A 24,818-nucleotide genomic window follows, 5' to 3' on the forward strand; every position below is an offset into this window, starting at 1 on the left:
CAATGCCTCTGCTGACTTGGAGGTCAATTGGAAAATCCCTGATTATAGACCCTTAGATCTTTAATTACTTGAGTTGATTACCCACTGCTTGACGGTGGGTAGCCCTGCCGCTCCCTCTACCACCCAATTCCACCTGTGGGGAGATGACACAGGGTGGGACGTACATGAGGAACCAGCACAGCAAATGGTGGAGCAAAATTCCACACCTAGCCCACCTCCATGCCTATCGCCAACAGGATCTAAAAATGCAGTGCTATAATTCTAATGGCATCCAATGAGATCCTGTGGCTATTAAAGTTGAGAGTAAAATTGAGTTTAAAGTGGAATGGGATAAATAGGTGAAAATAAAGAATATAAAATGAACTGTGGGAATATTGGCACAGGAAAGATATGTGTCATCAGCACAGACTCTGGGGTGGGGAGGGGTCAAATAGCACCCAGCCCCTTTCCCCATTCATTCTGTGCTGTAATTTCCATAATTCTATGTAAACTCTCCTTTACTGAGACTGAGCCCAGAGAATGGGCCATAAATCAGTGAGTAACTCTCTAACGTCTGAACACAAGATTGGTGTTCCAAATCCCACTTCAGGGGCTTGAGGACAAAATCCAAATACACTCCATTGAGGTACTGAGATAGTACTGCACCTTTAGAGGTGCCAGCTTTCAGATCAGGAGATATTGAACTGCTGTCCCAACTTCTCTCTCAGTGGTAAATGTCCCACGGCACCATTTCAAAGCTGAGCAGCTTCTGCAGTGTCCTAACCGATATTCCTCTTTCAATCAACATCATTTAAATAGGTGATCTGCTCATTATTGTTGTTTGTGGATGTTTGCTGTGCACTTATTGAGTGCCATTACTGCTACATTACAACAGTGACAACATTTCAAAAGTAATCATTTGGAGCTTTTTGACTTGCACTCATCAGGACAGATCATAAGATTATCAAGATAAAGGAAACAGTTGCTTGGCAGTTAATTGTCCCCTGCTGCATTCTCCATGACAAAGCCTCTACCAATCAGAGTAATTTGTCAACCAATCAGCACTTCCTTTTCATGCAGTATGAAGTGTTGTTCCCTTTACTTCCAGCAATACGTTTTAGCTGTGAAGTGCTTCAGGGTGCCCTGAGATCAGAAAATATGCTATTTAATGCAAGTTTTTTCTAGCTATTATGCGATGTATAGATTGTCATGGGAGTGTCCCGTTAAAAAAGGTTTTTGTTTTATCACATGGCTTCAGTGATGTCATTTTGTGGGTGGAGCTGAGCTGTGGCTGTGAGCTTTTTGCTATCACTTTAAGTTTTGACTGCTGTGGACTACAGACAGAGAAAATAAATGTTTTGGCCTGTCTCTCTCTATTTTCATTTGAAAGAGGTTTTCCAGAAAAAAACCCATTGATATAGATAGCTGCTGTGGTAACTTAAAAGATATAGTTTGCTTTGTGGAAGGGTTTAAACCTGCTGATGAGACGGAGTCAGAATCTCATGGAAAGCCAGACTTATTCAAGTGAGAATGCAGAGTGCTGAGCCACACCCTTTTGGTTTATGGGATTTTGCTTTTGAATTGGAACAGTTAAGGAGAAATTCATTAAGTGTTATACATAGATTACTGTAGCTGTGTGGGGTCCTTATGTTTGTAATTGATAAAAAGTTCTTGCTGTTTGATAATTGTATATATGTCAACTAAGTTCTGAGAATAAAGCTTGTTTTGATTAAAGTGTCTGGGAAGACTGATGAATCACACCTGAAGGGAAGGCTCTTGTGCTCGTCCTAGCCAAATTCAACATAAAGGTTTTCGGTCAGGTGGACTTCATAATATACTTTGGAGTTTGTAATCCCTGGCCCGAAATAAAATCAACTCTGGCTGCAGTTCCTAGTTGACAGCTGTCATCTTCACGTGACCAAGGTGATAGGGAGAGAGACCAGGCCTGCTAAAAGTAGCCATTGGGAATCTGGTGCAGTGAGGTTACAGGATTATGATTACAACAAGCAGGATACTGGAGCATGAATAATGAATTACCACCAATTACATAAAGACTAACAAACTATTGCTGTTGGCTATGAGTGGAATATAAGTGTTACAGAGTATTGTGATCATTATCAGTGCAACTTCAGTGAATTACCTTGAGGCTTTGTTTTATTCCTCCATGGGATGAGGGCATTGCTGGCTGACCCAGCATTTATTGCCCATCCCTGAGGGTATTTAAGAGTCAACCATATTGCTGAGGATCTGGAGTCACATGTGGGATCAGTAGATTTCCTTTGATTTATTTCAAATTTTGTCATCTACCGTGGTGGGATTTGAACCCAGGTCTTCAGAGCAGTACCCTGGACCTCTGGTTTATTAGTCCAGTAACAATAGCACTACACCATTGCCTCCCCAGGGACTGGCGGAATAGTTTCTCAGCCTTTTTGCTAAGATCTTAAGCATCAGATCAACCCCGAGATGAGGTGCAATGCCTTTTCTTGTCAGCATGGATCTTGTATGTCTCCCTTGTGGAGATTGGGTTCAATTTGAATTTGAATTGGTTTTTGCAGCAAGCACTGAGATGGATTAAGGCAGGCATTTTCAAAGTGGGGGTTGTGACCCACCCATGGGCGGGTGATGGGAGGGTCGCAAGCCATCCATCGCGGCATTCCCGATCGCGGGAATTCAGGCACAATGACCATAGCAGCCGGCTTTTAAAACTGCCGGCTGTGAGCGACTTGAAAAATGATGGCCGCGACCGGCTTTAAATATGCGGGCGTGCTGCGCATGCGTGCCTGCTCATCAGTGCCTCCTCCTCAACACTGCCTCCTCCTGACGTGAACGTGCTGACCCAGGAGAAGATTTTTTTAAAAATTCAATTCAGTTTTCCTGCATCTGTCTTGAATATGCTCAATGGCTGAGCCTGCAGAATTCTCTTTGATGGTGAATTTTAGAGATTAAAAAGATTCACAATACATTGAGTTAAGTAATTCCTCCTCATCTATGTCTGAAATTGTCGCATTGTAATTTGCAGATTATATCCCCAGGCTATAAACCACCCATCTGAGGAAAACGTACAATCTGCATCTGCTCTGTAGAGTCCTGAGAGAATAATGCCTGTTGCAATTAGGTTATTTCTCATTCTTCATTACTTTAGACTATAGAATATAAGCCCAGGCTCACCTCTCGCATTAAAGGTAAGAGAAAACGGTGGGCCTGGAGGTCGGGCGGCGTGGGTCGCAAAGGTTGGCCAGCGTGGGTTGCGAAGGTCGACCGGCATGGGTCACGAAGGTTGGCCGGCGTGGGTCGTGAAGGTCGGCTGGCATGGGTCGCGTAGGTTGGCCGGCGTGGGTCGCGAATGGATCCCGGACAAAAAAAGTTTGAAAAACACTGCGTTAAGGGTTTGCACTGTCCACTCTGAGTATTGGCTTTGTAACTTTAAGGGTGGGATAAAACAAATGAAAAGTTTCTTCCATCCCTCTTTTCCTCTCTGCGAATTGTTTACCCTGCTTGGTTCAACCCATTCATTTGCTCAGAAATGGTGTCTAGTTCTTGGAACCTCTTACACAACAGCTGCTGCTGCTGCAAAAAAGAACACAGTCATGTGATAAGATGTCACATGACAGATGTAATGAGCCACTACAACATTTAAAAAATTGATTTTATTTCAGTTCCTGGATTACGAAAGAACTGCATATTGCACGCCACTGATAGATGGGAAATGATGACCCAATTATGCCTGAAACCAATGATGGTTGCAGCTCCCCATACAAGTGCCAGTTGCAGTTGTTACTGCAGATGAAGGGGCAGCATTTCATACAGGTCTAAAACGACAGTGGCCAAACAGAAGAGCATCCAAATGGGTAGTGCTGTGAGGTTGAATGCAAGTGACAGGGAACGCTTGTGAGGCAAGGCCAAAGCTTCAAGAGTTTGCTGAGGTCTAAATGTAAAGGCCAAGGAGAAAACTGAGCCTGTCATACGGAGGCTAAGATATGTGTTTGTTGAAGTATGAGCAGTTTGAACTCACAATGCTCTCCTGTCATCAAAACAACAGAATGGGTTTTCATTTATGGGTTTCACACAAACTTAGAAAAGGTCCAGAAAAAAAGGAATGGCAATTTGAAAATAGAGATATCGATTAGCTGTGCAATGCTCTGGCTCACTGCGATTCATGCAGGCAGGGAACACCCCTGGGGAATTAGATCTGTAATTTCTAATGGTGCCTTTATTGCACTGTGAAATACCTCACAAGTTCTGACATTCGTCGAGTCCTGTCGCCTGCTTGTGAGAATGAATCGGATTTCATTTCCCTCTTCTCTCTGCATTTCAGCGGACAGGTGCACTTTATCCAGGCTGTGGGTTAATCCAATTCCCCCTTCATTTCATGCAGCGTGGTAGTTTCCAGAATGAGAAGGTCAGATTACTGAGCATGCCTGCTGTACAGTCCTGCTATGATGCGGCTGCTGAAGCAGTGAGTGCGAAGGCCTTGAACAAATAGTGAATGCTGCGTGTAGACAAGAGTGAAGTGGGAGATGGAGTAATATAAGATTCTGCCTTGCAGGTAAGTTGTTTTATTTCTCTGTAAATGCTTGCGTCTTCTGTTATTGGGAAGTGGCAGTGTCGTAACTGCTGCCTTGTCCTGTACTGGATTCATGTTTTCTATTAGGCTGTGGTCGCTAATATTCAGCTTTCTCTTAGTGAGTGGAAAATTATATCATGAAAAGCAAGGTCAGGCAGAAATCTTTCTTTGTGCTCTTGGAGTGTAAACAGTGCAATGTAATGGATGCTGAACTAGCTCTGTTTCAGCTGCTGCTGTACAGTAATACCCAGTCCACTGCTGGAAGGTTTGTAAGCTGCTGCAGATGACAGCTACTTCTGACTGATGAGCACTGTCTACTTTAATTAGACAGCTGTGGTCGAACACAGCTCAGGTTGGTAATGATGTGGAGTGTCCTAGCTCAGAGTTCCTCGATGAGGTGAAATATCTTCAATCATGCACAGTCTCTAATGTGTTGCAGAACGAGTCAATAGTGTGCCCATGGCACTTTAACATTAACTCTTTGAGCTACAGTGCGATAAATTCTGTCATGGTGCAAAATAGATTTAATTCCTTCGCACATACATTCAAAGGGGGAGATTGTAATTGGAGCAGCACTGTTCCCACGTTTGCACATTTTGAATTTTCAAATCATTTTAATATTTTAATTTTAAATCATATGTACTGATGCATTAAGATATTTAAAAATGTACATTGAAGAATTGCAATGGAAATTCTGCTCCCGTTTGGGTCCAGTAGCATTGGAGTATCAAACACTGCATTACTACAAAATCAATAAAGGCACAAATAGTTGTTTATAGAATGCAAAAAGTATCTGTAATAATACCCTTGAACGTGCATGAAGAAAGCCAATTCAATGGAAAGATTTTTTTGTGATTCTGTTTTTGCAGTTTTTTGGTACTGTCTTATTTGAAGGTTTGATGTAGCCAGCTATTCGATAACTGGGATGAAATGCTTGATAAGATTTGAGCAATAGTGAACACCTTATTGATTGTTCCTTCAACAAAGAGTTAATATTATGTCAGAGTCTGCATTCAAAACGAAAAAGTGTTTTTCATTTTTTGTCAAACACAGAAAATGATGTAAAATCTTCATTGCAATGCTTCACTTCCTTGTGACCTTGGGGTTTAAAAAAAGAACGCACAGTTTTTCCTCTTTCCAATTTTCCTTCCTGAAAGGGGTAAATCTCTGGATGCTGGTAAACCTCGTATGACTCTCCTAAATGGCAATACATTACATGCAAATCGAGACTGAATATTGGCAGACTGTTAAATTGGGGGGCATTTATGGAAAAACATAATTTCTATTCATACCCAATGCTCACACGAGTGTAATTTCTCCAGAGTCATGGGGCAGCAATCAGCAGAAGGAACTCTTTCAGGATTTACTCTTCCTGCCTTACAGACTCCCGAGCGATTGGTATAATTACGACTGAGATTGTAGAGATTCTCTCATTTTTAAAATTGGGACCTATTTAAACATTTTGATCTATGAACCCTAAAATATACATCCTTGCATCATCTATATGGCTACCAAAATGTAGAACATAGAACATTACAGCGCAGGACAGGCCCTTCGGCCCTCAATGTTGCGCCGACCTGTGAAACCACTCTAAAGCCCATCTACACTATTCCCTTATCGTCCATATGTCTATCCAATGGCCATTTGAATGCCCTCAGTGTTGGCGAGTCCACTACTGTTGCAGGCAGGGCATTCCACGCCCTTACTACTCTCTGAGTAAAGAACCTACCTCTGACATCTGTCTTATATCTATCTCCCCTCAATTTAAAGCTATGACCCCTCATGCTAGACATCACCATCTGAGGAAAAAGGCTCTCACTGTCCACCCTATCCAATCCTCTGATCGTCTTGTATGCCTCAATTAAGTCACCTCTGAACCTTCTCTCTAATGAAAACAGTCTCAAGTCCCTCAGCCTTTCCTCATAAGATCTTCCCTCCATACCAGGCAACATTCTGGTAAATCTCCTCTGCACCCTTTCCAATGCTTCCACATCCTTCCTATAATGCGGCGACCAGAATTGCACGAATACTCCAAATGTGGCCGCACCAGAGTTTTGTACAGCTGCAACATGACCTCATGGCTCCGAAACTCAATCCCTCTACCAATAAAAGCTAACACATCGTACGCCTTCTTAACAACCCTCTCAACCTGGTTGGCAACTTTCAGGGATCTATGTACATGGACACCGAGATCTCTCTGCTCATCCACACTGCCAAGAATCTTATCATTAGCCCAGTACTCTGTCTTCCTGTTATTCCTTCCAAAATGAATCACCTCACACTTTTCTGCATTAAACTCCATTTGCCACCTCTTAGCCCAGCGCTGCAGCTTATCTATGTCCCTCTGTAACTTGTAACATCCTTCCGCATTGTCCACAATTCCACCGACTTTAGTGTCATCTGCAAATTTACTCACCCATCCTTCTACGCCCTCCTCCAGGTCATTTATAAAAATGACAAACAGCAGTGGCCCCAAAACAGATCCTTGTGGTACACCATTAGTAACTGGATCCAGTCTGAACATTTCCCATCAACCACCACCCTTTGTCTTCTTCCAGCTAGCCAATTTCTGATCCAAACTGCTAAATCACCCTGAATCCCATGCCTCCGTATTTTCTGCAGTAGCCTACCACGGGGAACCTTATCAAACCCTTTACTGAAATCCATTTACACCACATCAACTGCTTTACCCTCATCCACCTATTTGGTCACCTTCTCAAAGAACTCAATAAGGTTTGTGAGGCACGACCTAACCTTCACAAAACCGTGTTGACTATCTCTAATCAAATTATTCCTTTCCAGATGATTATACATCCTATCTCTTATAAACCTTTCCAAGATTTTGCCCACAACAGAAGTAAGGCTCACTGGTCTATAGTTACCGGGGTTGTCTCTACTCCCCTTCTTGAACAAGGGGACAACATTTGCTATCCTCCAGTCTTCTAGCGCTATTTCTGTAGACAAAGATGACTTAAAGATCAAAGCCAAAGGCTCAGCAATCTCCTCCCTAGCTTCCCAGAGAATCCTAGGATAACTCCCATCCGGCCCAGGGGACTTATCTATTTTCACACTTTCCAGAATTGCTAACACCTCCTCCTTATGAACCTCAAGCTCTTCTAGTCTAGTAGCCTGAATCTCAGTATTCTCCTCGACAACATTGTCTTTTTCCTGTGTGAATACTGACGAAAAATATTCATTTAGCACCTCTCCTATCTCCTCGGACTCCAAGCACAACTTCCCATTACTGTCCTTGACTGGCCCTACTCTTACCCTAGTCATCCGTTTATTCCTGACATATCTATAGAAAGCTTTAGGGTTATCCTTGATCCCACCTGCCAAAGACTTCTCATGTCCCCTCCTTGCTCTTCTTAGCTCCCTCTTTAGGTCTTTCCTAGCTAACTTGTAACTCTTGAGCGCCCTAACTGAACCTTCATGTCTCATCTTTACATAAACCTCCTTCTTCCTTTTGACAAGTGTTTCGACTGCTTTAGTAAACCACGGTTCCCTTGCTCGACCACTTCCTCCCTGCCTGACAGGTACATATTTATCAAGGACACGCAGTAGCTGTTCCTTGAACAAGCTCCACATTTCCATTGTGCCCATCCCCTGCAGTTTTCTTCTCCATCCGATGCATCCTACGTCTTGCCTCATCGCATCATAATTGCCTTTTCCCCAGATATAACTCTTGCCCTGCGGTATATACCTATCCCTTTCCATCACTAAAGTAAACGTAATCGAATTGTGGTCACTATCACCAAAGTGCTCACTTACCTCCAAATCTAACACCTGGCCTGGTTCATTACCCAGCACCAAATCCAATATGGCCTCGCCTCTCGTTGGCCTATCTACATACTGTGTCAGGAAACCCTCCTGCACACATTGGACAAAAACAGACCCATCTAAAGTACTCGAACTATAGCGTTTCCAGTCAATATTTGGAAAGTTAAAGTCCCCCATAACAACTACCTTGTTGCTTTCGCTCCTATCCAGAATCATCTTTGCAATCCTTTCCTCTACATCTCTGGAACTTTTCGGAGGCCTATAGAAAACCCCTAACAGGGTGACCTCTCCTTTCCTGTTTCTAACCTCAGCCCATACTACCTCAGTAACGAGTCCTCATCAAACGTCCTTTCTGCCACCGTAATACTGTCCTTGACTAACAATGCCACCCCTCCCCCTCTTTTACCACCTTCCCTGAGCTTACTGAAATATCTAAACCCCGGCACCTGCAAAAACCATTCCTGTCCCTGCTCTCTCCATGTCTCCGAAATGGCCACAACATCGAAGTCCCAGGTACCAACCCATGCCGCAAGTTCACCCACCTTATTCCGGATGCTCCTGGCATTGAAGAAGACACACTTTAAACCACCTTCCTGCCTGCCGGTACACTCCTGCAACTTTGAAACCTTACTCATGACCTCACTACTCTCAACCTCCTGTATACTGGAGCTACAATTCAGGTTCCCAAGCCCCTGCCGAACTAGTGTAACTTTTTTAAAATAATAACATATGAACAGCAAAGCATCTATATCTTGGGCAATTGGATAGATAAGTCATCTGATTTAGTTTAACTATGCATTGAAAGTCCAATTCTCAGAACAGGAACAGTACATTGGCAAAATTATTTTCTGTGCAATTGTATTTTTAAATTTTGTTTGACCCAGGTCTACATTGGACTTGTGTTCAGTTGTGTTGTGCAGTTTAATATTAGGTGAAATGGTGTAACATAAATGTGCAGAGCGATTTATTATTCCTTTTATCATTCAAATTGCAATTACCCTTGCTGTTGAAGCTCCTCAGAATGTGAATATCACTGGCTAGGCCAGCATTTATTGCCCATCCCTAGATGCCCTTGAGAAGGTGGTTGTGAGCCAGTTTTTGAACTGCTGCCGTCCATGTGCTGTAGGTACACCCACAGTGCTGTTTGGGAGAGAGTTCCAGGATTTTAATCCAGTGACAGTAAAGGAACATTGATACAGTTCCGAGTCAGGATGGTGAGGGGAACTTGCAGCTGATGGTGTTCCCATGCATCTGTTGTCCTCGTCCTCCTAGGTGGTAGAGGTGGCATGTGTGGAAGGTGCTGTTGAGGAAGCCTTGGTGCTGCATCCTGTAGATGGTATACACTTCTGCCACTATGCATTGGTGATGGGGGAAGTGTATGTTTAAGGTGGTGGGATGGGTGCCAATAAAGCTGGTTGTTGTCCTGCACGGTGACAAGTTCTTTGCAAAATTGATGTTGTACAGACTGAGATGGTAAAGATGTTCATTAAAACCTGGGAGAGACTGTGTGGTTTAAAAGATTTCCTCATTTTCTTTTCTATGACTAGAGACACGATTTCAAAATTGTCAGATTATAATGATTTTGCACCTCCTGGAACTCAGGGCTGGATTCTTCGCAGTCCCGTGGCAAAATCGTGTTTGGCACTGGGGCGGAGAATCCAATTTCACGCCGAAATCGGGCCCGGCGCCGGTCCAGCGTTTCTCCGGGACCCGAGAATCGGCGTGTTCGCGGAGTACGCCGCGCGGCTGGGGCCCATTGCTAGAGGTCCACCCAGCGATCCTCCGCTCCTGATTGGCCAAGCTTCCGACGGCATGGTTCTAACCACCTATCACCGTTCGGGAAGCTCGCGTAGCAGCTGCGGACTCAGTGGAGGGCGGGGGGATCGGACACCGGGAGGGCCTTATGGGCGGCCAGGGGACAGATAGGTGCGGCCGATCAGTGGTCCTACACTCTTCATCTGCCTCCGTGGTCCGTGTCCACCATGCGCATGCGCGGACTCAAAACCAAAAGCGCGGGGGCCCATATCCGCAGCTAAAGCTGTGAGAACTATTCTGGGTCCCTGCTAGCCCCCTGCAGGTCAGTGAATTGGCTCATCTTTTTCCAAGGAATCTTGAGAGTGAAACACCAGCGTTTTTACACCAACGTGGGGGCATAGTCCCATTTTGGGAGAATCCAGCCCTCAGTTTTTCAGATGGATTATGTAGTACAATGGGTGAGCTTGCTGTTCTTTCAGTAGAACCTTTTTTTAAATCTTTGGCGAGGCTAGTATTTGTTGTCCATCTCTAATTGCTCTTGAACTGAGTGCCTTGCTCGTCCATTTCAAAGGGTGGTTAAGAATTCACCAGGTTGCTGTGGGTCTGGAGTCGCATGTAGGCCAGACCAGGTAAGGGTGGAAGATTTCCTTCCCTAAAGGACATTTGCACCAGCTAAACCTAATGACATGTAAACTATTGAAAGATTTGTTCAAAACATTTTAACTTCCCATCATAGACCTGACCCAGAAAGGGTACACAGCTAGTTGATTTAAGCCATGAAAGGTTGACCCCGGCACAGGTGGGTGGAGATTGCATTTACATCATATTGTAACAGAGAAAAATGCTTTAATTTGGGCCTAGCTTGTGTTTCACTTGATCCAGGAGTCCTGGACCCTGATGCTGGGTGACAGCACTTAGAAAATGTTCTACTTTGTACAGCCTTTATGAGATCTTCGGTTTTTGCAAATTTATATTAAAAGTGTATCTGCTTGATGAAAAACACATGCAAGTTGTTTTTGTTTGGTCTCAACATACACAGCAACATAAACCATATACAATTAGAAAATGAATCACATTCAAGTGCAGCACTGTACTGTTTCTACATGATGTTAAACCAAAAATGATGCATAGTTATTCTGCTTTCTGTCTCCCTAAAGAAATAATGGCCCAGATTTAGTGAACAATGGTAATGATATTCGGATTGCTGTTGCACCCGAAAATCGTCCCGCCTTGACGCTGCTGCATATTTCTCCTAGGACCTGGCTATCACAGAAATGCTCAGCGCAACGCCCCTTGATGAACTCCAATGGAGTGGAGCAGAGCCAGGGGAATACAGGTGCTCTGCCCGGTCTCCTGATGAGACCCCCCTCATGCTCTTGGGTGAGGAGGGACGAACCGGCTTCCCATCTTTATTCAACCTCCTTGATTGGTCACGACAAAGATGGTTTAAAAAGGATCCTTTCCCTTGTGGATACCTTTTCCCAGTCCAAATGTATTTATGTTTTAAAAAGAGCCAATTTAACCAGGCTTTCTCAAGTTAAAGAAAGAATGAATCTATTAGTTACTAAAATGCGTAGAAAAAATAATAAAATGCAACACACATACGCACAGATTAACCATGAGAGGTGAATCTAAAAATAAAAGTTAAAATTGGGATGCAAATCCATTTTTGGCTTGTCCGTGAGTGTAGATAATGAAATGTTACGGACATTAAGTTGGGTGATTCTGGTATCAATTGAGCAGTTGGTTTGGAGATTCTTGGTTCTGCAGGTTAGCTGAAAGGACTTGTCTTGTTTCCTTTTCAACTGTAGCTTTTCTGACTTGTGACTTGCTTCCAGCAATCAGAGAGAGACCTTTTACCTGCAAGAGTAGGGATATCTAGTGGACGTTTTTCAGTGGTGACCTTCACAGAACACATAGATAGTAGAAGTAGAACATTAGACTGACACACGTTGACCAGGGATGCAGTTGGTTTTTAACCCCTTTTCTTTTGTATCCCTGGAAAGGGAAAGAAACGCAAATATGTATTCTGCCCAGAACTACTTTCTTTCAACTCACATCATGTCCACAATCTGGGATATAACTCACAGAGATGGTTTCTGCTGACAAGGTAATCAGACTCCATTATCTCCAGAGGAGATTACAGCCCATTTTTTGCATTGTATCTCTTCCTTTTGAAATGTCGCTTGCTGAGGTTCCTTGACACCCTCTAGGTGTGACATTCTGAGGTCTCTCTCTCGACTGCATATAATCCACACAATGCAGTTAGTGAATTACAGTCTCAGTATTTTTATTCTCAGCCGCTTTTGCCCTGTATGTCCTTTTTTTAACAGACATTTTTTAAATGTCTTACTTTAAAGTTCAATGTGTCCGTAAGTAATTTGAGGCTATGATCAGTTATTAGGACACAGGACTTGTCCCTTTTTCGCGGAATTAGTTTCTATAGTAACTTGGAAAATTTCTGCATACGTCTGTGCATTAGGATTCCCATAGGGCTCCAACACTCATTTCCGTTTCATGTCTGGTCCCCGACAATCTGGAGACTTTAAGATTTGGTCCAATAATTTACCAAAGGTGAAGACAGTGCCTCCAAAAATTAAAGGTCATTGATCTAAAATGATAATGCTAACCTGCTCTCTCCACAGATACTGCCTGAACTGCTGACTGATTCCAGCATTTTCTGTTTAAATGTTAGCCTCCAAAATGTCCTTTTCTCATGAAAGTAGTTATTGTAATATTTATTCTATTTGGCTGTTCAGAGGATGATTGGTGATATTGTGACAGATTTTATTAAAATCCTGTGTGCTACATTTTAGGCTCCATATATATCATACTGTCGCACATTTTCTTTCTTGCAGTTATAGTTTACAAGCACAGTAGCACAAGTGTATAGCACTGTGGCTTTACAGCGCCAGGGTCCCAGGTTCGATTCCCCGCTGGGTCACTGTTTGTGCGGAATCTGCACGTTCTCCCCGTGTCTGCGTGGGTTTCCTCCGGGTGCTCCGGTTTCCTCCCACAGTCCAAAGACGTGCAGGTTAGGTGGATTGGCCATGATAAATTGCCCTTAGTGACCAAAAAGGTTAGGAGGGGTTATTGGGTTATGGGGATAGGGTGGAAGTGAGGGCTTAAGTGGGTCGGTGCAGACTCGATGGGCCGAATGGCCTCCTTCTGCACTGTATGTTCTATGTCTAAGCCTGATGTTGGAGAGAATCGGAACAAAACTCCCCAAGGAAGACTGGATGCTCTGTTTAATTCTAAGTTAGCTTTATCCTTCGACATTTTCATCACACATGGTGAAATAGAAATTACATTTGTAAGTCAAGCAGATTCAATGATGCGATTCAATTGTTTAATGCCATTCCATTTGAATAGAGGCTTTTATTGTTGGTTTAACTTCAGAATGACTTCACTGCAACTGAACTTGCTGCAGAGCCTCACTACTGCAAAGGATAATATGCCTTGTGATAGATATCTGCTTTCTGCTAACTGCATGTTGCTGTCTGCTGATGGAAAAATGTGTTTACGTAACAAGTTGACAGTTCCTGATGCATCTGGACTTGAAACGTGAGCTTTTTTCTCTCCTTACAGATGCTGCCAGACTTGCTGAGATTTTCCAGCATTTTCTCTTTTGGAAATGTTACGTTTGGTTCTCTCATCAAGGTCATTTATGTACATCATGACCGGCTGAGCCCCAAGCACTGACCCCTGTGGTACCCCACTAGTCACTGCCTACAACTTGGAAAAGACCCATTTATTCCAACTCTCTGTTTCCTGTCTGTCAACCAATTCTCGATCCTTGGCAGTACATTACCCCCTATCCCAATTTTGCCCATTAACCTCTTATGAGGGACCTTGTCAAAAGCCTTCTGAAAGCTCAAATACAGCATATCACCGTTTCTCCCCTTATCAAGTCTAGGGTTACATCCTCAAAAAAACTCCAGTAGATTTAACTAAAAGGGAACAAAGTCCCATAGCGAGCGTGTTTAACCGCGTGCTTCCCAGTTGGCATTGCTGAGAAACACATGGCTATAAAACGCCACTCGCGTTATATTATGGGGCCTCCAAGCCCCTGACGCAACTCCCGATACCCCTCAAGCCCCAACGCATTATGGGAGCATCCCTCTCCCAATGCATTATGGGAGGGTCCCCCACCCACCGCACCCCTCCAACACCTGTGCAGGGCATTGCTGGCCTGATCACCAGCGCACAGAAAATGCCAGCTTGGCACCTTGGCAGTGCTAACTTGGGACCCTGGCAGTGCCCCTGCCAGCTGGCAGTACCACCCTAGGCACATAGAAACATAGAAAATAGAAGCAGGCGGAGGCCATTCGGCCCTTCGAGTCTGCTCCGCCATTCATTGTGATCATGGCTGATCATCAAATTCAATACCCTGATCCTGTCTTCCCCCCATATCCCTTGATCACTTTAGCCCCAAGAGCTATATCTAATTCCTTCTTGAAATTACACAACATTTTGGCCTCAACTACTTTGTGGTAGAGAATTCCACAGATTCACCACTCTCTGGGTGCTAGGTTGGAAGTGCCAGGGTGGCTTAGTGGCACCAGCAGTGCCAGGGTAGCACTCTGCCCAAAGGGCATGTACCTGGAGGTCTCATCACCTGGGAGACCCACATGAGTGCCATTCCGTCTGGTCCCTGTTTGTGGAGACCAGAACTGAACGGTGCTTGACCAAGGTCTCCAAGGTGAAGAAGGTTGATCGACCGCCTTGGGTAACTTAGGAATCTGCACATTAAAGAGAGAATAGCTGTTCACTTTAGTATGCAGATTTGCCAAAAAGTGATCCCGTCCACAGTGGGCGGGATTTGCATGGCAACGTCTCGCGAGATCGCGTTAGATCTCACGAGGCGTTGCATGCAGCATAGATCTCGGGAATGTGGTCTCCCAACTTCTATTGGCCACGCTGCACCGCGACGAATTGCTTTTCGGGTGCACCGTGGCTGTTCATTCGTGCCCATAGAGTACAAAAGTAAGCAAGTTATGATGAACTTTTATAACATATTAGTTTGGTCTCGAATGGAGTATAATGTTTTATTCCAGCAATTTAGGAAAGAACTGAAGGCTTTGGAAAGTGTGCAGAAAAGGACAGCACAGTGGCACAGTGGTCAGTACAGCTGCCTCATCGTACCCGAGATCCGAGTTCGATTCCGGCCTTGGGTGGCTGTCTGTTTACACGTTCTCCCCGTGCCTTCGTGGGTTTCCTCCGGGAGCTCCAGTTTCCTCCCTCAGTCCAAAGATGCGCAGGTTAGGTGGACTGGCCATGAGCGGGGTTATGGAGATAGGGCTGGGTAATGGGCCTGGGTAGAGTGCTCTTGCAGAGGGTCAGTGCAGACTCGACGGGCTGAATGGCCTCCTTCTGCACTGTAAGGATTCAGTGTTTTCTATGAATGTTGATGTGAATGGGTCCAGGAATGAGGGGCGATGGTTACATGGATAGATTGGAGAAACAGTAGTTTTGTTTCGAAAAGAGGAAGTTGAGAAGAAATTTGATAAAGCTGCTAAAAGCTGTGAGGTATCTAGACAGGGGGAAACTGTGCCCACTGATGGGAGGGTTAGGAACCTGAGAAAACTGTTTTAAGGTGATTGCCTATTGAATCAGCGGTAAGCAGAACATATGGACAATCGTCGAAATTAACAAACAAGGTTTATTACAATACAATTCCAAAATTCCTCCACACCCCTAAGGGTGTCCTTCCCCGATCGAAACCCAGGCCAGGGTTTTTAAGTAACTGGGGCTCCCCTTATTGAGGAGAAGCTCTGCCCCCTTAAAGAGGAAGTTCATGGGAAACTGTATGGACCTGATCCCGGGACCTCTATTGGGGTTATAACATTGCCGAAAGAAACAACACTGACAGAGTCTGAATTGCACTGTCTGAATGTGGTGAAGACAGATTCAATCATGACTTTTGGAAGGAGCTTTTGGAAGGATATTGGATAATTACCCTGAGAGAACAGGGAAAAGATCAGAGAATGGGACTAGTTGAGAGATAGCACGTGCATGACCACCTCCTTCTGTGCTCTCAGTATTCTATGATTGTGTGTAGTTCAGAACTAGGAGCCAGAAATATAAGATCTGTCCTTACAATCCAGTAAGGAACTCAGGACTAAATTATGTACTTGAGCCCTGAAGTCAGGTAAATGTCAGTTGTAGCTGACTAGATCAGTGGATCATGGGCGGCACAGTGGTTGGCACTGCTGCCTCACAGCTCCAGGGACCCGGGTTCAATTCCGGCCTCGGGTGACTGTCTGTGTGGAGTTCGCACTTTCTCCCCATGCGTTTTGCTCCGGGTGCTCCAGTTTCCTCCCACAGTCCAGAGATGTGCGGGTAAGGTGGATTGGCCATGCTAAATTGCCCCTGAGTGTCCAAAAGGTTAGGTGGGGTTACTGGATTACGGGGATAGGGTGGAAGTGTGGCCTTAAGTAGGGTGCTCTTTCCAGGGGCTGGTGCAGACTCGATGGGCCGAATAGCCTCCTTCTGCTCTGCAAATTCTATGACTCTATGATTTGCTGTCCCAATTGTCAGGAGCGTTTCCAACTTCCAGATTGTGAGCTCTGCATCTCAATTACCCTGCAATCCTTCAGTCAGATGTCTCTCAGAATGGGAGCTATTCTTGTTTCTTTGTTCAGGAAGAATGACATTTTGGAGCAAGAGCTTGTAGCCTCAGCAACCACAACAAACAGCACCTGTGACACTCTCAAGGCAATAGGAAATCGGAGGGGATTTCAATTTATGGGAGGCAATTCCCAGCAGAGAGAGTCTGTAGGCCAAGAACCACCTTCTTGGCTATGCCTGAATTGTAGTGCTGGAGAAAACTGAGTTTTTTCAGGCAGACTGTCACAGACCCCCTCAACACAACTTGCTGCTTGCTGGATCTTGGGCACACGCAATGTCTCTGGCTTTCAAACAGCGCAGCATTGGACTTTTATACCACTTGATCCTTGTGATCTACTGCAGTACCACATCTCTCAGTCTGCATTAAGTACAGGACTGACATTCTAATTAGCAGGAGCAAGCAGAATGTTAGCCTCCACACTGACCCCTGCAGTAAACAGAACAGAACTTGAGGCTGCGCAGCTGTTGCTGACTTCCCTTGCATACAGGGTGTGATTGGCTGCACACACCTGAGTCAGCAACATTCATTAATAGATAACTATACCACTCTGTGAATGTCCAGTTCATAGCCCATCATTAAAGCAGGGACATACAGACCTGTGAAAGATGCCTAACAGCATCCAAATGTTTTCATAGAGCATAGAATCCCTACTGTACAGAAAGAGGCCATTCTGACCATCGAGTCTGCAGCGACTCTTTGAAAGACCACCCTACCCGGGTCCTATTCCCAACCCTGTAATTTAACATCTTTGGACTGTGGGAGGAAACCGGAGAACCTGGAGGAAACCCACGCAGACACAGGGAGAAAGTGCAAACCTCACACAGACAGTTACCCAAGGCGGGACTCGAACCCGGGTCCCTGGCGCTGTGAGGCAGCAGTGCTAACAAAGAACAAAGAACAAAGAACAAAGAAACGTACAGCACAGGAACAGGCCCTTCGGCCCTCCAAGTCCGTACCAACCATGCTGCCCGACTAAACTACAATCTTCCACACTTCCTGGGTCCGTATCCCTCTATTCTCATTCTATTCATGTATTTGTCAAGATGCCCCTTAAATGTCACTATCGCCCCTGCTTCCACCACCTCCTCCGGTAGCGGGTTCCAGGCACCCACTACCCTCTGTGTAAAAACCTGCCTCGTACATCTACTCTAAACCTTGCCACTCTCACCTTAAGCCTATGCCCCCTAGTAATTGACCCCTCTACCCTGGGGAAAAGCCTCTGACTATCCACTCTGTCTATGCCCCTCATAATTTTGTAGACCTCTATCAGGTCGCCACTCAACCTCCGTCGTTCCAGTGAGAACAAACCGAGTTTATTCAACCGCTCCTCATAGCTAATGCCCTCCATACCAGCAACATTCTGGTAAATCTCTTCTGCACCCTCTCTAAAGCCTCCACATCCTTCTGGTAGTGTGGCGGCCAGAATTGAACACTATACTCCAAGTGTGGCCTAACTAAGGTTCTATACAGCTGTAACATGACTTGCCAATTCTTATACTCAGTGCCCCGGCCAATGAAGGCAAGCATGTCCTATGCCTTCTTGTCTACCTTCTCCACCTGTGTTGCCCCTTTCAGTGACCTGTGGACCTGTACACCTAGATCTCTCTGACTTTCTTGAGGGTTCTACCATTCACTGTATATTCCCTACCTACATTAGACCTTCCAAAATGCATTACCTCACATTTGTCCGGATGAAACTCCATCTGCCATCTCTCCGCCCAAGTCTCCAAACAATCTAAATCCTGCTGTATCCTCCGACAGTCCTCATCGCTATCCGCAATTCCACTAACCTTTCTGTCGTCTGCAAACTTACTAATCAGACCAGTTACAGTTTCCTCCAAATCATTTATATATACTACAAACAGCAAAGGTCCCAGCACTGATCCCTGCGGAACACCACTGGTCACAGCCCTCCAATTAGAAAAGCATCCTTCCATTGCTACTCTCTGCCTTCTATGACCTAGCCAGTTCTGTATCCACCTTGCCAGCTCACCCCTGATCCCGTGTGACTTCACCTTTTGTACCAGTCTGCCATGAGGGACCTTGTCAAAGGCCTTACTGAAGTCCATATAGACAACATCCACTGCCCTACCTGCATCAATCATCTTTGTGACCTCTTCGAAAAACTCTATCAAGTTAGTGAGACGCGACCTCCCCTTCACAAAACCATGCTGCCTCTCACTAATACGTCCATTTGCTTCCAAATGGGAGTAGATCCTGTCTCGAAGAATTCTCTCCAGTAATTTGCCTACCACTGACGTAAGGCTCACCGGCCTGTAGTTCCCTGGATTATCCTTGCTACCCTTCTTAAACAGAGGAACAACATTGGCTATTCTCCAGTCCTCCAGGACATCACCTGAAGACAGTGAGGATCCAAAGATTTCTGTCAAGGCCTCAGCAATTTCCTCTCTAGCCTCCTTCAGTATTTTGGGGTAGATCCCTGTAGCGCACAAAGACTCCATGAGACGAATAGAGTGAAGTCGATGAGGCGTTATTAAGCGTGTCTGTTCCCCCGCAGCTCGATAGTAGAATGGCCTGCGGGGGAGGACTCCGGCTTCTTATACTCCGCCTTCAGGGCGGAGCTAGAGGTCAACGGCCAACCAGGACCCGGCATCTGTCAGCCAATGACATTAGGGCTTCCAGTCCCACATGACCCCCAATACATACTACCACATTCACCCCTTGTCAAAAATGAACCCGGCGGGGTGATGCTTCGTATGGTGGTAAGGGTTTCCAGGGCTGGTCCTGGGAGGAAAACATTCACATGGCAATACAGTATTGTACAATTTTGTCCTGTTTCAACTATTTACAAAAGGTATCGGGAGAAAAGCAAAATGTTCTTGTGAAAAGTCCATATATTGATTTAGATCGATGCCATGAGTCGGTCGGGCGGTCTGGTCGTCCGTGTCGATCGCCTCGGCCCCGGTGGTGGTGGTGGTGCTTGTACCGGTGTTGTCGTCTCCGGGAGCCTGACGGTTTCAGCTTGGGCTTTGTTCTTGGTCGGGCCTGAGGGGAGGGGAACCGATCCTCCTGGGAAGGGGGCGGTCGCGGGTGCGGCGGTGGCAGGAAGGGGGGGGGTTGGGTGAATGGTGTCAGGGGGGTGTGTGTGTTGCCGGCGGGCGCCAGATCCCGCAGGGAGACCGTGTCCTGTCGGCCGTCGGGGTACTCCACGTAAGCGTACTGCGGGTTCACGTGGAGGAGGTGAACCCTTTCGACCAACGGGTCCGCCTTATGTGCCCGCACATGCTTTCGGAGCAAGATGGGTCCTGGGCCGCCAGCCAGGTCGGCAGCGACGTTCCAGAGGAGGACCTCCTAGGGAAGACAAGGAGACGCTCATGAGGCGTTTGATTAGTGCTCATACATAATAGCGACCGGATGGAGTGGAGAGCGTCCGGGAGGACCTCCTGCCACCGTGAAACTGGGAGGTCCCTGGACCTTAGGGCCAGTAGGACGGTCTTCCAGACCGTGCCGTTCTCCCGCTCTACTTGCCTGTTCCCCCGGGGGTTGTAGCTGGTCATCTTGCTTGAGGCTATGCCCTTGCTGAGCAGGAACTGGCGCAGCTCGTCACTCATGAAAGAGGACCCCCTGTCGCTGTGGACGTATGCGGGGCAACCAAACAGTGTGAAGATGGTGTTCAGGGCTTTAATGACTGTGGCCGCGGTCATGTCAGAGCAGGGAATGGCGAATGGGAAGCGGGAGTATTCGTCCACCACATTAAGGAAGTATGTGTTGCGGTCGGTGGAGGGGAGGGGCCCTTTGAAATCGAGACTAAGGCGTTCAAAGGGGCGGGAAGCCTTAATCAGGTGCGCACCATCCGGCCTGAAAACATGCGGTTTGCATTCCACGCAGATGTGGCAGTCCCTTGTGACTGTACGGACCTCCTCTAAAGAGTATGGGAGATTGCGGGACTTGATAATGTGGAAAAACCGAGTGACCCCCGGGTGGCAGAGGTCCTCGTGGAGGGTTTGGAGGCGGTTAATTTGTGCGTTGGCACATGTGCCGCGGGATAGGGCATCGGACGGCTCGTTCAGCTTTCCGGGACGATACAAAATCTCGTAGTTGAAGGTGGAGAGCTCGATCCTCCACCTTAAGATCTTGTCGTTTTTGATTTTGCCCCGCTGTGCATTATCGAACATGAAGGCTACCGACCGTTGGTCAGTGAGGAGAGTGAATCTCCTGCCGGCCAGGTAATGCCTCCAATGTCGCACAGCTTCCACTATGACTTGGGCTTCCTTTTCCACTGAGGAGTGGCGGATTTCTGAGGCGTGGAGGGTCCGGGAGAAAAAGGCCACGGGTCTGCCCGCTTGGTTAAGGGTGGCCGCTAGAGCTACGTCGGAGGCATCGCTCTCGACCTGGAAGGGGAGGGACTCTGTGGTGTTGGGTGTTCTAACACACAGAAGAGCCAACACAGTTGCATATGGTACAACACTTGTTTATTTAAACTCACTATTTACAACTTGGTCTTTGCACTCTGCACGTGGGGGGCTCCCTGCTTGTGGTGTTTCAACAGCTCTTTCATGCTTCCTTCTCCCCAGACCTACTGACCTCCAGGTGTCGTGCTCGTGCTTTTTATGTGGTTGGTGTTCTTGTCTGTGATTGGTTGTGGTGTTGTGTACTCTGATTTGCCTGTTAGTGTGTCCATCATGATGTGTGTGTTTGAATATCATGACATCCCCCCTTTTTACAAAGATATGTGCCTACGTGGTAGTAAATATGATCGTGACGTGAGTGCATCTAAGAGTGTGTGTGTGTCGTGTGCAGCATGTGTCTATGACGGAACTATGTACATGGGGCGATGTCGAGTGCGTCACATGAATCCAGTTGTACCATAACATAACAGAAATGCGAACGAGAGAAGAAGAAAAAAAATTTTGAACAGTTGTCCAGTCAGACGACATCTGGAACGATAAACAACAACAGGTTATCATGTAAAATTGTCCAACTTATTAAACATATGAACTGTATTATAAGTCCATTCTAATGGGTTTGCGACGAATTCGGGTTGACCGCCTTAAGGGTGGATCAAGAACCACCGGCTGCTGTGCAGGCATGGCCATGGGTGGCGATGGAAAGGGCGTGATGTGCGGCAGCTCCACAAAGTCATCCTCGGAAGCCTGTTGAGGATCTGGCGTGTTGTGTGGCTGTGAACGTGGAAGTCGGCGAAGGGCGCGCCGATTGCGGCGACGCACGGAACCATCCGGCATGCGAACCAGGAACGAGCGGGGAGCCACTTGTCGGAGGACTTCGGCCGGTGCTGACCAGCCACCATACGGTTGATGGACGCGTACTTTGTCTCCGGAGGACAGGGGGGGCAGGTCCGTCGCTCGTGTGTCGTACCGACCTTTCTGGCGATCACGCTGCAGTTGCATGTCCCGAAGAACCGCCTCATGGTCTGTTGTCGGTGCCAGGACGGAAGGTACCGTCGTCCTGAGGGAGCGACCCATTAGTAGCTGCGCTGGCGAGAGGCCCGTGGATAACGGGGCCGATCGATAGGCCAGCAAGGCAAGGTTAAAGTCCGATCCGGCATCAGCCGCCTTGCACAGGAGCCGCTTTGCGATGTGGACACCCTTTTCAGCCTTCCCGTTCGATTGTGGATGCAGAGGGCTGGATGTCACATGAGTGAAACCATATGCTGCGGCAAAGGACGACCATTCACGGCTGGCAAAACAAGGTCCATTGTCTGACATGACAGTCCTTGGAATGCCATGGCGAGCAAACGTTTCCTTGCAGGCCCCAATGACTGCGGACGACGTCAGATCATGGAGAGGCATGACTTCCGGGTAGTTTGAGAAGTAGTCTATAATAACAATGTAATCTCTGCCGAGCGCGTGAAATAGGTCAACACCCACCTTCGCCCAGGGGGACGTCACCATCTCGTGTGGTAGAAGTGTTTCCGGAGGTTGCGCCGGCTGAAACCTCTGACAGGTTGTGCAGTTGAGCACCATGTTGGCTATGTCTTCATTAATACCCGGCCAATATACCGCCGCCCGGGCCCTTCGTCTGCATTTTTCGACACCCAAGTGGCCTTCGTGTAGTTGACGAAGAATCATCTGGCGCACACTGTGTGGAATGACGATCCTATGCGATTTCATAAGGACCCCGTCTATATTGGTGAGATCATCTCGCACATTGTAAAACTGGGGGCACTGCCCTTTTAGCCACCCTTCCGTCATGTGGCGCATCACTCGCTGCAGCAGAGGGTCAGTCGCCGTCTCTGCGCGTATGTGGGCCAGACAAGGATCATCAGCTGGCATATTTGCTGCTGTCAGAGTCACGTGTGCCTCAATTTGACGCACGAACCCCTCCGCATCTGGTGGTGTGCTCACTGCTCGGGAAAGAGTGTCCGCCACTATGAGTTCCTTCCCCGGAGTGTAGATCAGTTCAAAATCGTACCTCCTGAGTTTGAGTAAGATGCGCTGGAGGCGAGGAGTCATGTCGTTCAGGTCTTTGTTAATGATGTTGACCAGGGGGCGGTGGTCAGTTTCGACCGTGAATCGTGGCAGGCCATACACATAGTCGTGGAACTTGTCCAGTCCAGTTAACAAGCCCAGGCATTCTTTTTCGATTTGCGCGTAGCGCTGTTCGGTAGGGGTCATGGCTCGTGAGGCATACGCAACCGGGGCCCATGATGACGTGCTGTCTTTTTGCAGGAGTACCGCTCCAATACCAGATTGGCTGGCGTCTGTTGAGATCTTTGTAGGGCGAGTCGCGTCAAAGAAGGCCAGCACTGGTGCCGTGACCAGTTTGTGCTTGAGCTCCTCCCATTCCTGCTGATGCGACTGGTGCCAGTTGAATTCCGTCGATTTTTTTACGAGATGGCGCATGTTTGTTGTATGAGAAGCCAGGTTGGGAATGAACTTCCCAAGGAAGTTGACCATGCCCAGGAATCTTAAGACAGCCTTCTTGTCAGCCGGTCGTGGCATGGCTGTGATGGCGCTAACCTTGTCTGCATCGGGACGGACCCCGGACCTTGAGATGTGGTCCCCGAGGAATTTCAGCTCCGTCTGGCCGAAAGCACACTTCGCACGGTTGAGACGCAGGCCATTTTGCCGTATGCGGGTGAAGACACGTCGAAGACGATGCATGTGTTCCTGCGGAGTGGTGGACCAAATGATGATATCGTCCACATATACACGTACCCCTTCGATGCCTTCCATCATCTGCTCCATAATGCGGTGGAATACTTCAGATGCCGAAATGATGCCGAATGGCATCCGGTTGTAGCAGAATCTGCCAAAAGGGGTGTTGAATGTGCATAGTCTTCGGCTGGCCGGGTCCAGTTGGATCTGCCAGAATCCTTTGGACGCATCCAATTTAGTGAATATGTTGGCTCGCGCCATCTCGCTGGTGAGGTCTTCTCGTTTTGGGATGGGATAGTGTTCCCGCATGATGTTGTTGTTCAGATCTTTTGGATCTATACATATACGGAGCTCGCCAGAGGGCTTCTTTACACAGACCATGGAGCTGACCCATGGCGTGGGCTCCGTGACCTTGGATAGGACCCCTTGGTCCTGAAGAATCTGCAGTTGTGCCTTGAGGCGGTCTTTGAGAGGCGCAGGAACCCTGCGAGGTGCGTGAACGACAGGGATGGCGTCCGGTCTGAGTCGAATCTTGTACGTGTGTGGCAATGTCCCCATGCCTTCAAAAACCTCCTGGTTGTGAGCGAGGAGGGAATGGAGATTCGCGTGGAACTCAGCATCCGGGAAGTCGGATATCTCATCTGGAGAGAGAGACATGATGCGCTGTACCAGGTGAAGGACCTTACACGCTTGTGCGCCCAGTAACGAGTCCTTTGATGAGCCCACAACTTCGAAGGGGAGTGTGGCCGTGTACCCCTTGTGAGTCACCTGTAGCTGGCAAGATCCTACGGACGGGATAACGTTCCCGTTATAGTCAACCATCTTAAGCCGGGATGGTGTGATGAGTGGTTTGACCTTCATGGCCTGGACTGCAGAGTAAGCAATCAGGTTGGCGGATGCGCCGGTGTCCAGACGGAAGGCGACGCGCGATCGGTTGACCGTCAGGGTGGCACACCACTCATCGTCTGGATTGATGGCATTGACCTTGTTGACATCAATGACGGCAACTCTGAAGTCATCCTGGTCATCT

The 24,818-nt window shown here is 47.0% G+C and overlaps 1 protein-coding gene across 3 annotated transcripts in view; it reads left to right on the forward strand.

Annotated features, from left to right (window-relative positions):
* Positions 1-4,360: 4,360 nt before the first annotated feature.
* Positions 4,361-24,818, forward strand: part of oxr1a (oxidation resistance 1a) — a 704,666-nt gene continuing 684,208 nt past the window's right edge. For 2 of the 3 annotated variants that reach the window (XM_072467219.1, XM_072467221.1), the window contains exon 1: positions 4,362-4,525. The gene's annotated coding sequence lies outside the window, so the exon portion shown is untranslated. Of the gene's footprint in view, positions 4,526-24,818 lie in introns of all 3 variants that reach the window. The other variant, XM_072467220.1, reaches the window with a different exon arrangement.

Source organism: Scyliorhinus torazame, chromosome 11, assembly GCF_047496885.1.
Source record: "Scyliorhinus torazame isolate Kashiwa2021f chromosome 11, sScyTor2.1, whole genome shotgun sequence".
In the NCBI taxonomy this organism is placed as follows: domain Eukaryota; kingdom Metazoa; phylum Chordata; class Chondrichthyes; order Carcharhiniformes; family Scyliorhinidae; genus Scyliorhinus; species Scyliorhinus torazame.